General features: G+C 39.8%; 1 protein-coding gene across 1 annotated transcript in view; it reads left to right on the top strand.

Moving 5' to 3' along the window:
• Nucleotides 1–1093: 1093 nt before the first annotated feature.
• LOC105025937 (heparan sulfate glucosamine 3-O-sulfotransferase 1) overlaps nt 1094–12152 on the top strand; it is a 34974-nt gene continuing 23915 nt past the window's right edge. Inside the window, exon 1 of the mRNA XM_010897009.4 lies at nt 1094–1405. The gene's annotated coding sequence lies outside the window, so the exon portion shown is untranslated. The remainder of the gene's footprint in view (nt 1406–12152) is intronic.

Genomic DNA, 12152 nt, shown 5'->3' with positions numbered 1-12152 from the left:
TTGTTGACGTCTATGTTGTTATGTCTATGTTGTTAGCAATAACTGATTGCTCAAAGGTACTGCGATACACGTCTGTTGATGTAAAATTATGTCTCCAGTTGGCACTGTCCTACTACACAGTCAATCAGGAGCTGCCATGGAACAACATTAAGCTTTTGAGTCCATATTATATATGAGATTGTTACATGTTATACATGTTCACTGCCAATCTGGTCAAAACTGTTCATCTGTCTTGTGTGGAAATGAAGCTAAATTTGATCTATTTGTGTCTGATGCATATTTTGATTCCAATTTATTTAAAATTCTCCCTAATCTCAGGAAAATTCTGGATCCACCTCAAATGATTATTGGATTGGGTATTGATTATTACTGTATGTTTCTGATAGAGTCGCAGATCGTCAGAATTCTATTGAAACAATGTGACTTAGATATCAATTGTGTGATGTAAGAAGAACTCTACTCCAGGGGTACAGGTAGAGCAAAAAAGTACGACCAACAACAAAGGTTGGGAACTACTGTCTAAAGAAATAGTTAAATGTGTAGTATTGTAGGAAACTTGTTTAAAATTAAGAAAAATTTGTATCTCCATCCCAAAATGGAGAGAATTGCAGGAATTGAAAATGTAAAAACATCTGCCCTGTGGAATTACAGTAAATAATTAATGTAAAAAATCTGTTCGTGCCATGAGATGGGGGCCCACAAAAGAGTACAGACGGCCCTGGCAACAATATGATTTGGAAGCAGCAATAATTTACTTTGAATTTAACAACTGCTTAATCTAGAGTTGTGTGCACTAGAAAAGTGTATAGAAAATGTGTTTATAAGCAGAAAATAGTAATCAGAGATGGAAATCAATCACTCAAGAAGTGCTGAAAATAGTCATTATTTATATTCACTTGAATTGGGATCTCCCTGACTAGCATGGCTATTGTAGGACCTGAGTGCAAAAAAATGCTTATCGTTACGCAGCAATACGCATTTGGTTTAACCTTAAACGCTTGGTTTACATTCATGAAGACGATAACGTCTTTGAGGTGGTACCTCATTGATTTACCTGGTCACCTGACGGGACTCACTCACTCCTCCCACAGTGCAACGCAAGGCAACGCTCCTCACAAATCTGCCCGCGTTCCGATACAGTGTGGTGTCTGTGGCTGTTTAGCGGAGGGAATGGAGAAACCTACAGCTCCTTGAAGAAAAAGGGACTCCGTTTGCCTATGTTTTTCTTCAAATGAATTAGTGATGACAGTGGCTGATGCTCCGGGTGCGCTTCAATGATAGAGACAGTCGTATCTTCTGTAGTCAGCTGTTGGGTTTAAAGTGCGATCCTTTGGTTCATCTCCGACTGAACTCAAGCCAGGCGGATGACTCGGGTATTCCATCACTATCGCCGACCTTATGCAAGGTAACCATATCTTGTTATCAGGATGTAGCTTCTGTACTTTTTCGTGCGTACTAATATAATCTCATAATTTTCAACGGGAATTGGTACGCAGGCTAAATGATTCCTGTTTACGTTCTAAAATAGGGTTCCTTCTTGTTTGTAAAAACACAGGAGAAGAGGTTCCAGCTCAATACATTTCCGAAATATACATGAAATATATTTTGGCAGCTAAAATTATTATTTGTTAGAAAAGGCTGATAACATTCGTTTCCTTACCGATGTTCAAATCAGATTACTGTTGATCTTGTATCACAGATCAGAAAATGTGTTTGCAAAGTTAATTTTACTGTATTTACAAAGTATGTATAGCGTACTATATCAATCCTGCACTGTAGCATATCACTTACATGTCTGCAAAAGCAAATTAAATTAAACTATTTTACAACTGTAGGACATGCCTATTTATCCATTTATTGTTTTACTAATAACAAATCCTTGTCTTGTAAAGAAGATACATCATATCTTTAATAGACAGTGGACTTTGGCTTCCTAGAAAGAATAAGAGTGATTGCTTTTAATGTATACATGTATATTGAGTAAAAAAAAACAATATAGTTAAACTTTTAAGACCATAAATGTCATAATCACACGGATAGCGATTTAGCCATCCAAATGATTGGGGTTTAATCGCATAAATCAATTTTGTTGGACGAACAGTCTTTCCCGGACAGTTGTAGATTAGTTCTCGTTCACCTCTGGGACTCCCAATTAAATCATTTAGACAATCATTTGGGCAAAGTGCAAAACAGTCCCAACAGTCTCAATCTAAATCTGAGTTTATCCGACTTTTTGGTTCCATGGACCTATTTAGAGATTGCAGAATATCAGAAACCCCCCAAAACACATCTTGATTTAAACAAAAAGAATAGCACACAAGGGGTTTTAATGTGATGTTGTCAGTGCAAGTCTGAACCAACCAAGTCTGGGCCCTAGGATGGAAACATTTCAAATGCTGTTCTCTTGGTAATGTTAATAAAGAAAAAAATGTTATGTCATTGTGTTCATTGTCTCATGGAGCAAGTATAGAGGTGCATCTCAAAAAAATAGAATATTGTGGAGAGGTTCATTCAAAGTGACACCTTTGAATATTCTAGATTCATTACACATAAATTGAAACATTTCAATACTTTTTTGTTGCAAAAAACGTGATGATTACGGCTTACAGCTCATTGAAATCAAAAATCCAGTATCTCAAAATATTAGAATAAAATAATTTATAATACAGAAATGTCGACCTGAGAAGAGCTCTAAACAACTAATTAACACAAAACACCTGCAAAGGTTTCCTAAGTATGTTAATTTATGCACTCAATACTTGTTTGGGTCTCTTTTTGCATGAATTACTGCATCAATGCGGAGTGGCATGGAGGCAATCAGCTTGTAGCACTGCTGAGGTGTTAAGGAAGCCCAGGTTGCTTTGATTGCGGCCATCATCCTGTCTGTGTTGTTGGGTTTGGTGTATCTCATTTTCCTCTTGACAATACCCCATAGATTCTCTACGGGGTTCAGGTCAGGCGAGTTGACTGGCCAATCAAGCACAGTAATACCATGGGCAGCAAACAAGTTACCAGTCGTTTTGGCACTATGGGTGCCAAGTCCTGCTGGAAAAAGAAATCAGCATTTCCATAAAGCTTGTCAGCAGATGGAAGCATGAATTGCTTTAAAATCTCCTGATAGATGGCTGCATTGACACAGTGGACCAACACCTGCAGATGGCATACTGCCCAAATCATCACTGACTGTGAAAACTTCACACTGGACTTCAAGCAACTTGGATTATGTGCCTCTTCACTCTTCACAATTTACTTTCATCTAAAGCGAGGACTTTGGACCTCTGAGCAATGGTCCAGTTAATTTTCTCCTTTGCCCAGGTAAGATGCTTCTGACTTTCGCAGGACTGGCTTGACACTAGGAATGCGACACTTGTAGCCCATTTCCTGGAAACATCTGTGCATGGTGGCTCTTGATGCACTGACTCCAGCCTCAGTCTACTCCTTGTGCAGCTCCCCCAAGTTCTTCAGTCTGCTTTGCTTGACAATCCTCTCAAGGCTGTAGTCATCCCTGTTGCTTGTGCACCTTTTCCTACCACACTTTTTCTTTCCAGTCAACTTTCCATGAATATGCTTTGATACAGCACTGTGCAAACAGCCTGTCCGTTCAGCAAAGACCTTCTGTGGCTTATCCTCCTCATGGAGGGTGTCAGTGAGTGTCTTTTGGACAACTGTCAAGTCAGCAGTCTTTCCCATGATTGTGGTTGTGTGTCCTGAAGACTCAGGGAGTCTCTTCTCAGTTCGACATTTCTGTTTTTTATTCTAATATCTTGAGACACTGGATTTCTGATTTCCATGAGCTGTAAGCTGTAATCATCAAGACTGAAACAAAAAAGGCTTGAAATATTTCACTTTATGTGTAATGAATATATGAAGGTGTCACCTTTTGATTCAAATTATGGAAAAAAAATTACATTTCAACAATATTCTAATTATTTGAGATGCACCTGTATTTTGGATGTAACAGTTTTAAATATTCAATTAAATAATTCGGAGAGGGAACAATACTGTTACAAATAATCAAGAAATATTCAGTTGAAATTGTGATACTTGGTGGAGTACAATCAGTATGCCTGTAAATCTTTCATGTGTTAGGAACATGAATTGTAGATTCTACATATGAAATTGTATAGTATTACATGTCATATAATAAGATACTGTATCATTGTAAAATTCTGTTTTAAGGGGCTATACAGTGGCCCTTTAAAAAGTATTCACCCTCTTTGAACTTTTATTCACCCACTTTATTAACTTTTACCACATTTTATCCAAATTGATTTGATCTAGGCATTTTGCCACTGATCAGCTTAAACAGTTAAATACAAATATAAAACAGAAAAAAATATTGAATTTCATAAGTATTCACCTCATTTCCTATGACACACTGGATTGACCTGTGGAGCAATCAATTGTGTTGTCCCAAAGTAAAAAATAAACAATACTTTGGGACATGCCTCTCCACCTGTCTCCTTGTCATTCCTACAGTCACCTCAATTCCGTGTCTGAAACATAATCTTGTGTTCCCAGACTGATTAACACATGTGGAATACCTGCAGTGTTTGGAACTGTCGTTCCGCGGTCAGCAAGGCCAAATTCATCTCGGCCTACGGTGCACTCCAGACTCTTGACTTCCTGGCCCTGATTGAAACATGGATTTCTCAAGAAAATACTGCTACTCTCTCTTCATCTGACTATGTGTTTTCCCATAGTCCAAGAGCATCTGTCTGCCGCGGTGGTGGCACAGGTTACTTGTTTCTTCAACTTGGATATTCTCTCGTTTTCCTCTTCTTCAACCAACCTTTTCCTCTTTAGAATCCCATTCTTTCAATTGTTTTCCATTCAAGCATGACATTGTTGTCATCTATCTTCCGCCAGGTGCTGTTGGAGACTTCCTCAATGAGCCTGACTTGCTGATTAGTTCATTCCCAGATCATGGCTCACCTCTGAGTATTGGGTGACTTCAACCTTCCAACACCTGCCTTTGAATCATTTCATTCTCCTTTTCCACTCCTTTCCTCTTTTGACTGTGAAAAAAATATATTGATTATTTCATACTCTTGATCTTTCATATTAAAATATGTCAAAATATTAAAATCTAATCTTTAAAGTAAAAAAAAAGAAAGACAAAATAAATTCTAATAATTAAACCAATACTTGTTCTCAAATATATGTTTGCTACGATTATTGGCACCCCTTAATTTAGTATTTTTGCAACTCTCTTTGCCAATATTTCCACTCTGAGTCCTCTCCTATAATGTGTAATGAGTTTGGAGAACTCATGGCAAGAGATCTGAGACCATTCCTCCATACAGAATCTCTCCAGATCCTACAGGATCTGTGGTCTTGTGGAATCTCCTTTTTAGCTCATTCCACATATTTTCCATGGGGTTTAGGTCTGATGCTGGGACGGCAAAACCTTGATTCTGTAGTCGATTTTGTGTTGATTTTGAGGTGTGATTTGGATCCTTGTCATTGCTGGAAGATCCAACCACGGCCCAGTTTAGTTTTCCTGGTAGAGGCAGTCAGGTTTTCATTTAATATCTGCTGGTACTGGATGGAGTCCATGATACCATGTATCCTAACAAGTTGTCCAGGGCATTTGGAAGAAAAACAGCCCCACAACATCAAATATCTGCTATCATGCATCACAGTGGGGATGAGGAACTTTTCTGCATTGTTTTCTTTCTGTCCACACATAACCCACCTCCAGTGTTTGTTTCCAAAAACCTGTATTTTGGTCTTATCTGACCAAAGAACCGGTCCCTTTGATAATTCCAGTAATGCCCTGCAGACTGTAGGCCCTTGAGTTTGTTGTTTGATTTTCAACCTTTGAGCTGTTGGAAAAAAGGAAGTCCTTTATTAAGAAATTTGGCACAACTATTAATTTGTTTTAGCCATCCTGAAAAACTGAGTTTCTGGGTGAGAAGAGTGCTAATCAGGGAAGCCACCTAGAGGCCTGTGGGAACTGTAAAAAAGTTAGTCTTCCAAATCTATGATCGGGGGAACTGTACATACTGCAACAATAGCCCTGGTGCTTCACAGTCCTTCATTGGAAAGGGGCAAAAAGAAAGCCTTAGTTGAAAAAAGGCTAGAGTTTGCCAGGAGGCATGTTGGAGACCCTGTTGGAGACCCTGAGGCCAAGTGGAAGAAGACCCTCTAGTCTGATGACACCCAAATAGAGCTTTTTGGGCTCATCGCTGAGTGCTATGTGTGGCGCAAACCTAACACTGTGTGTCATCCTGTGAATGCCTTCCCTACTGTGAAGCATGCTGGCGACAGCATCGTGCTACAGTGATGCTTCTCAGTGGCAGGGACTGGGAGACTGGTCAAGACTGAAGGAAAAATACAAAGTAAAATACCGAGAAAGATACACTAAAAACTATATTTTTGGATATTCGAAGATATTCCATTCTACTCTACACTATTCAGTGCTTGATTGAACAGAAATTCTGTGAACTGTAGAATGTAACCCGGAAATTACAGCAGATTTTGTCTTGACCCTTTAATCTATTGTTAGTAATAGAAAATGTTCAACACACATATACATACACACACATATATATATATATCATTGAACCCCTGATGTACATACTCATAATCCTATTGTTTAATGCAGTTTTGAAAAGCTTTGAAACTTCATATTGAGGAAAATCAAAAATATCTCAATTAGATTCAGATCTGTTCAAGGGTTTTATAAATTCAATAGAGTGTCAGAATGTGTGCAGAGTACACTCTGGGCTGTTTGTAAATTCCAGGCATTGTCAGTTTGTGTATTTGTAAATGTAGAGTGTTTAGGTCGCTGAATGTTCAGAGTACACACTGGCCAAGGACTCATGGCTGCATGTAGCCTTTTGGGGGCACTAAGACAGATTCAGTATCTTGATGGTGGAGGGAAAACATGTTTTTTTTTAAATGTATTTTCAGATATTGAATACATTCATATTTTGCTATGGAATATAGTGGAAATGTGTAAAGGTGTGTAGTAGAGTTTGCAGTGTTTATTTTGCATTTTTAAAATGATTTAAATGTGATTTAGGTAAAGATTGTGGTAGAATCATATCACATATTGAGAATCAATTCACATAGTGCTGTTTTGGCATTTCCATAGTTCTTCTACTAACCAAATGAAGTAACCCTTGCTGGTCAGGGACACCGAAATGAAAGCGCCATACCAAATAGGGATACATTTTATGAAAACAATCGGCTCCGTTGTTGTCAGGCCACGGTAGCACCCTGTCCCCAATACGCGCTGAATGTATGAATGCGCTCTATCCACTTTTATCAGTCGTTTGTGTGAGTGCATAGTTCCTGCTGCCTATTGCAGTTCAAATAAATGTGAGTTGGTTGAGTGATTGCACTCCGTCGTTTATATATGACCACACTAAAGATGAGCCAGGTGGCAGGAGTTTACATGAAGTAGGCTTATTCATCAATGCCATGGGTTGTGTCATTCATCTATAATAAGAATAGTTTAGGTGGGTGGATACCTAAGCTACAAGGCAAGAGGGATGTATATGGCCAATACACCACAGACAAGGGCTGTTTTTAAACACAGCACATTGTGGAGTGTCTGGATACAGCACTTAGTTGGAGTATCTTGGCAATACATCACAAACCTCGGAGTTGATAATATTGCTATTATAAACTGGTTACCAACACAATTGGCACAGTAAATAGTTCTGTGATGTCATAGTTGTGGTATAGAGGGTAGTACTAGCCCCCCCCCCTTTTTAAAAACATGAAATGTAAAAGACAGTTCTGTTTTATTAAAAAAGCATCAGCTGGATGATTCATAACTGCAATCCGACCCTATATGATTGGTCATTTCTATACATTGGTCTTTTCCATTGTTCTAACTTATGTGACCATAAGTGACGTGACCATGTGACGTGACCATTTTGAGGGGTTTATTAGCAGCGCACTGTGAACTCTAGCTGGTTGTAGAAAACCAGGCATCACTTCATAGATATGGACAGCCAGTCAGGACTGAGGGTCAATGGGACCTCCGTCAGGCCAGCCTGTTGTTTTCACACATCACTGATAACCAGGAGTGGTTCATTGTTACTCTACAGCTGAATCGGTGTTGTCTTGTCAGTCTGTTTGTTTTCTAGAGTAGCCAAAGACAGTGCAGCAGAGGTGAGCGTAGGAAGAAAGACTAAGGATGGTAAGTGAGCAGGATTGCTAGAGGGTAACTGATTAAGATGCAGAATTCCAATTGGGTTATAGGCACTCTTGTAGATGGGGAAAAAATGGGATAGGTTTTTTATTTACTGTTATGAAGTAAAAATATAACTGGGATGAAGAGTTACTTTTGCAAATAGAGATGGTGTCAATCTGGAACATATTACAAACAACATGGTACTGTGATCCACCCTGTAAAGAAGCAGATGAGTGGAATTCTAAAGACCCCGTGTCAGGATGACACATTCACCTGTAGTTGTCTAAAGACATGGCTGGTGCACAAGCAAGTAATGGCAATAAAATGCATTGGAGGTATTCCTACCAAATTAAAGAACCGGTACAACAAAGCAGGAGCAGAGAAAGATTGTGAGAGAAATTATTTCTCCTATACAGTGGCACATTTGGTGTGTTCCATGTTACTTTATACAGCCTCTTTAGCGCACAAGTATATTTTTCCATTTCTTTTTTTCAACAGCAATAAAAAAACAACAGAAGATGCTATTAATATCAGATGAGGTTATGTTTGCTGAATTAAAAGAAGAAGCATACCAGGAGAGGGAAGGGCACCGTTTTTAAACATGTAAATGTATTCCACTTCTTTTTTATGGTGAAAAATGTTTGGATTCTCCCTCGGGTGGTGGAGTAGCTTTCATGAAAGCAGCGGCATTTTCAACAGTAATGTGTGCCAGATTTAATCTCCACACCCTAATATCTGAAGTTAATTAATATTCTCCTGATAAAAGCAGGCCTGTCTTCCATCTATGGTGATTATAGGAATAGATAGATGTTAGGTTCCACACTACAAGGTTAAGACCAGAGGGATTCTAATATCCCATAACTTTATGTTTAACTATTTAACAAGGGACATGCTTCTATGTTCACTATGACTTGTATTGAATGGTATCAGAACAGGAAGGTCACCATCAAGTGAAAAATAAACCCATTCATACATTTTATTAAGTAACTCATATAAAATGTAGAATATTAAAATAAATCTGTACAGCCACATTATTACTTAATTTACCTCCAACATTCACATCTTCTATGCTAACCCTGTAGAATACAGCAACTGCTCTGGTCCCATGAATTCTATAATTTTCAAATGCTTTTGCATGGCATTTTATGTATTGGCTTAACTTAGGGATGTTAAACCTAGTGTTGCTGCTAGCTGGAATGATGAGGGCGTGGTCTGTCCCGTTGCCATGGTGAGAGGGCTAGTATCGTACGTCAGGTTCCTTTTAAAATCTAAGCTGTCATACTATTTACTGTGACTTAAGCTGATGCTTGTGTCGCTCATCACAGGGCTGTGGTGACTCATTAACCGGGATTTTGGCCTGTGCTGAATGTGGCAGTAGCCTCATGTGGTCTGACATTTCAACCAATCGTAGACTTGGTAGCAACCTTAACTGATTGGGTCATCAGGAATCATTACATTATAATAGCAAGTGTTAAGAGATGTCTGTTTTCTGCATGCCCGTAATGCCATCACTCTTGCCCCCTCTGGATTGATTATAGATCCCTCTAACACCTCATATGAGCCTTTGGGGAGAATCGAGGGATTAGCAACAATTTCATGCCTATTCCAACTATGATATAGGCTTCCAAATGCTATCGATGCCATTGTTATTTTAAGTAGCTTGGCAGTGGAGTGTGTCTTCTTCACGTCTTCAGGGATCTAGTGCGGCGAAACTGTAGAGAAGGTGGAGCCATCCCCTCCACTATTTTGTCCTCTTATGGAGCGAGTTCACTAATGGCTGTGAGGACACCAGGAAGTCAGCTGCCAGGCCTTTTTCCCCCCCATTATTTTTTCCTACCTAGGCCCATACATAATGGATAAGTCACTGTATGTTACAGTACAGGGGCATAACTAGGCTAATGCCCAGATTTGCATACTTGTACAGAACTCCATTATTCATAAGTATGCAGGCCTGTGTGGAGCATAAAGCTACCTAGCCTATCACTCCCTGGCTGATCCCGCTCCTCCCACCTTTCGCACCGCTAACCAGGTGAAACTGTACAGAGTGGCAGCACTGATGCTGTCGCCGTCATCAGCCTCATATCACTCAAAAGACGGTATGCTGTTGCATCAAAAGCCCAGTTTGAACTCTTGCCTGAGAAAAAAAAGGCTTATTAAAGCCAGACGGATTTTGATGAGGTTTCCTAGAAACATTCTACCGTCCGTGCGAGGCGATGAGCTTTGTTCTGCTCAATTTGCTGACATTTTGGAATAATAGGATGGAGGGAGCTGGCGGGGGCACAGTAGACGGGAAGAGACTCTGACACCTAATTCAGAACAGATTTAATGGGGCATTTTTTTTCTCCCATCAGGGGTTCAGAGGGGAGATTCAGACGCAATGATGGCCACGTGCTATGGAATAGATGTATCATTCCCCTCGCTGAAGACTGGCGGCTTATTTATTCATTACCTTTTCTTCCCTATCCTCTTTATCAGATGAGTAGGCAGATGTCAAGCAGGTCCCACCTTATTGGATATTGTGTGTAGCATACAGTCCTTTCATGTTGCAGATGTGCTATGTAGTTTATGTCAAAGTAAAGACACATTCTAGGCCCTGGAGAGAAGTGGGGGTTTCTAGACCCAGTCTCCTGGAGACAGTTGTTGTTTCTAGACACTGGCATGTGGAGACAGGTTGTTTCTATACATTGCCACCTGGAGAGGATTGTTGTTTAAGATGCTGTAATCTGGAGAGTGAGGTTGTTTCTTTCATCTAGAAAGGAGGGTTGTTTCTACACCCTGTCACCTACAGGGGTGGTTGTTTCTAGACCCTGTTTTCTGGCGAAGGGGGTTGTTTCTAGACCCTATATGAATGGGGAATTGTTTTAGGACCCTGTCATTTGGAGAGGGGGTTATTGTAGACCCTGTTATAGGGATAGGGGGTTGTTTCTTGACCCTGTGATCTGCAATGGGGGGTGGTTTCTATACCTTGTCACCTCGAGATGGAGGTTGTTTCTTTGTTTGTGTGTGTGTGTGTGTGAGTGTGACCATGTTTTACCTGCCTTCTGGGGGACAAAAGTCTGCATAAAGTAAGTAAAACATGAACATATTCCATGCAGGGACATCACCACTAGGACAGCCTGACGGTCTCCCTCTGGTTGATGCTTGGTAAATTGGATGGAGTGACTTCCTGCCATTTGGGCCCTGTCCATGGTTACCCAGTGTCACTGGACCCCCCTGTCTCAGCCCCAAGGTTTTACTCTGCTATATTATTGTGCTGGGGGAGTAGGGTCAGTTCTCCTTCTCCATTGTAAATCCATTGTAAATCTAAGAAATGCGCTCTCTAACTGTTCCTTGTTTCCTGCTCCATCTAAACTTAGGAGGACATGAGGTCGTGCACCACAACTCAGGACTACCAGACCATTCCTCCCCCCTGATTGTCTCTGTCCTTGTCCATCTGGTCATGTTGCTGACTTGGATTATATTTTACAGACTCTGGACACAGCCATTGTGTCATCGCGGTTGTGTGTGTGTGTCTCTGTGTGTGTGTGTGTGTGTGTGTGTGTGTGTTGTTCCTAGACCCTAGAAAGACTACATATTTTACTCCAGAGGCTGTAAGATAATATATTTAAAACAATTATTTTGTGATCTCTGACTGTGCTCATATTTATAAAATATGCCCTTGTTCTGTCGCTTGGCTTCAGTAGAATATTTAAGAAATGATTTAGGAAAGTTATTTTAATTTAAATATGTTTTATTGAAATGAGGTTCGGTACAGAGATTTTAAGATAATTATTGCATTCATTTGTGTGAGCGACTTGATAAAGTGATAAGGGACACCGTTTAAGGACCATTTTATGCACATTTATGGATATGTGGTGGAGTCACAAAATGTATATTCTTTCATTCAATAAAAATCGAGCTTTTGCCAATCATATCCAAAAATGAAATCAAACATGGAGGGGTTTTGTTCAGGTAGGGCTTTGGACCAAAGTTTTGAAATGTTTTGTCTGCGATTGTAGCT

The sequence above is a fragment of the Esox lucius genome, chromosome 6 (assembly GCF_011004845.1).
Source record: "Esox lucius isolate fEsoLuc1 chromosome 6, fEsoLuc1.pri, whole genome shotgun sequence".
Lineage (NCBI taxonomy): Eukaryota > Metazoa > Chordata > Actinopteri > Esociformes > Esocidae > Esox > Esox lucius.
Note: the sequence above shows the minus strand (reverse complement) of the source record. Positions and strands in the feature narration are given on the sequence as shown.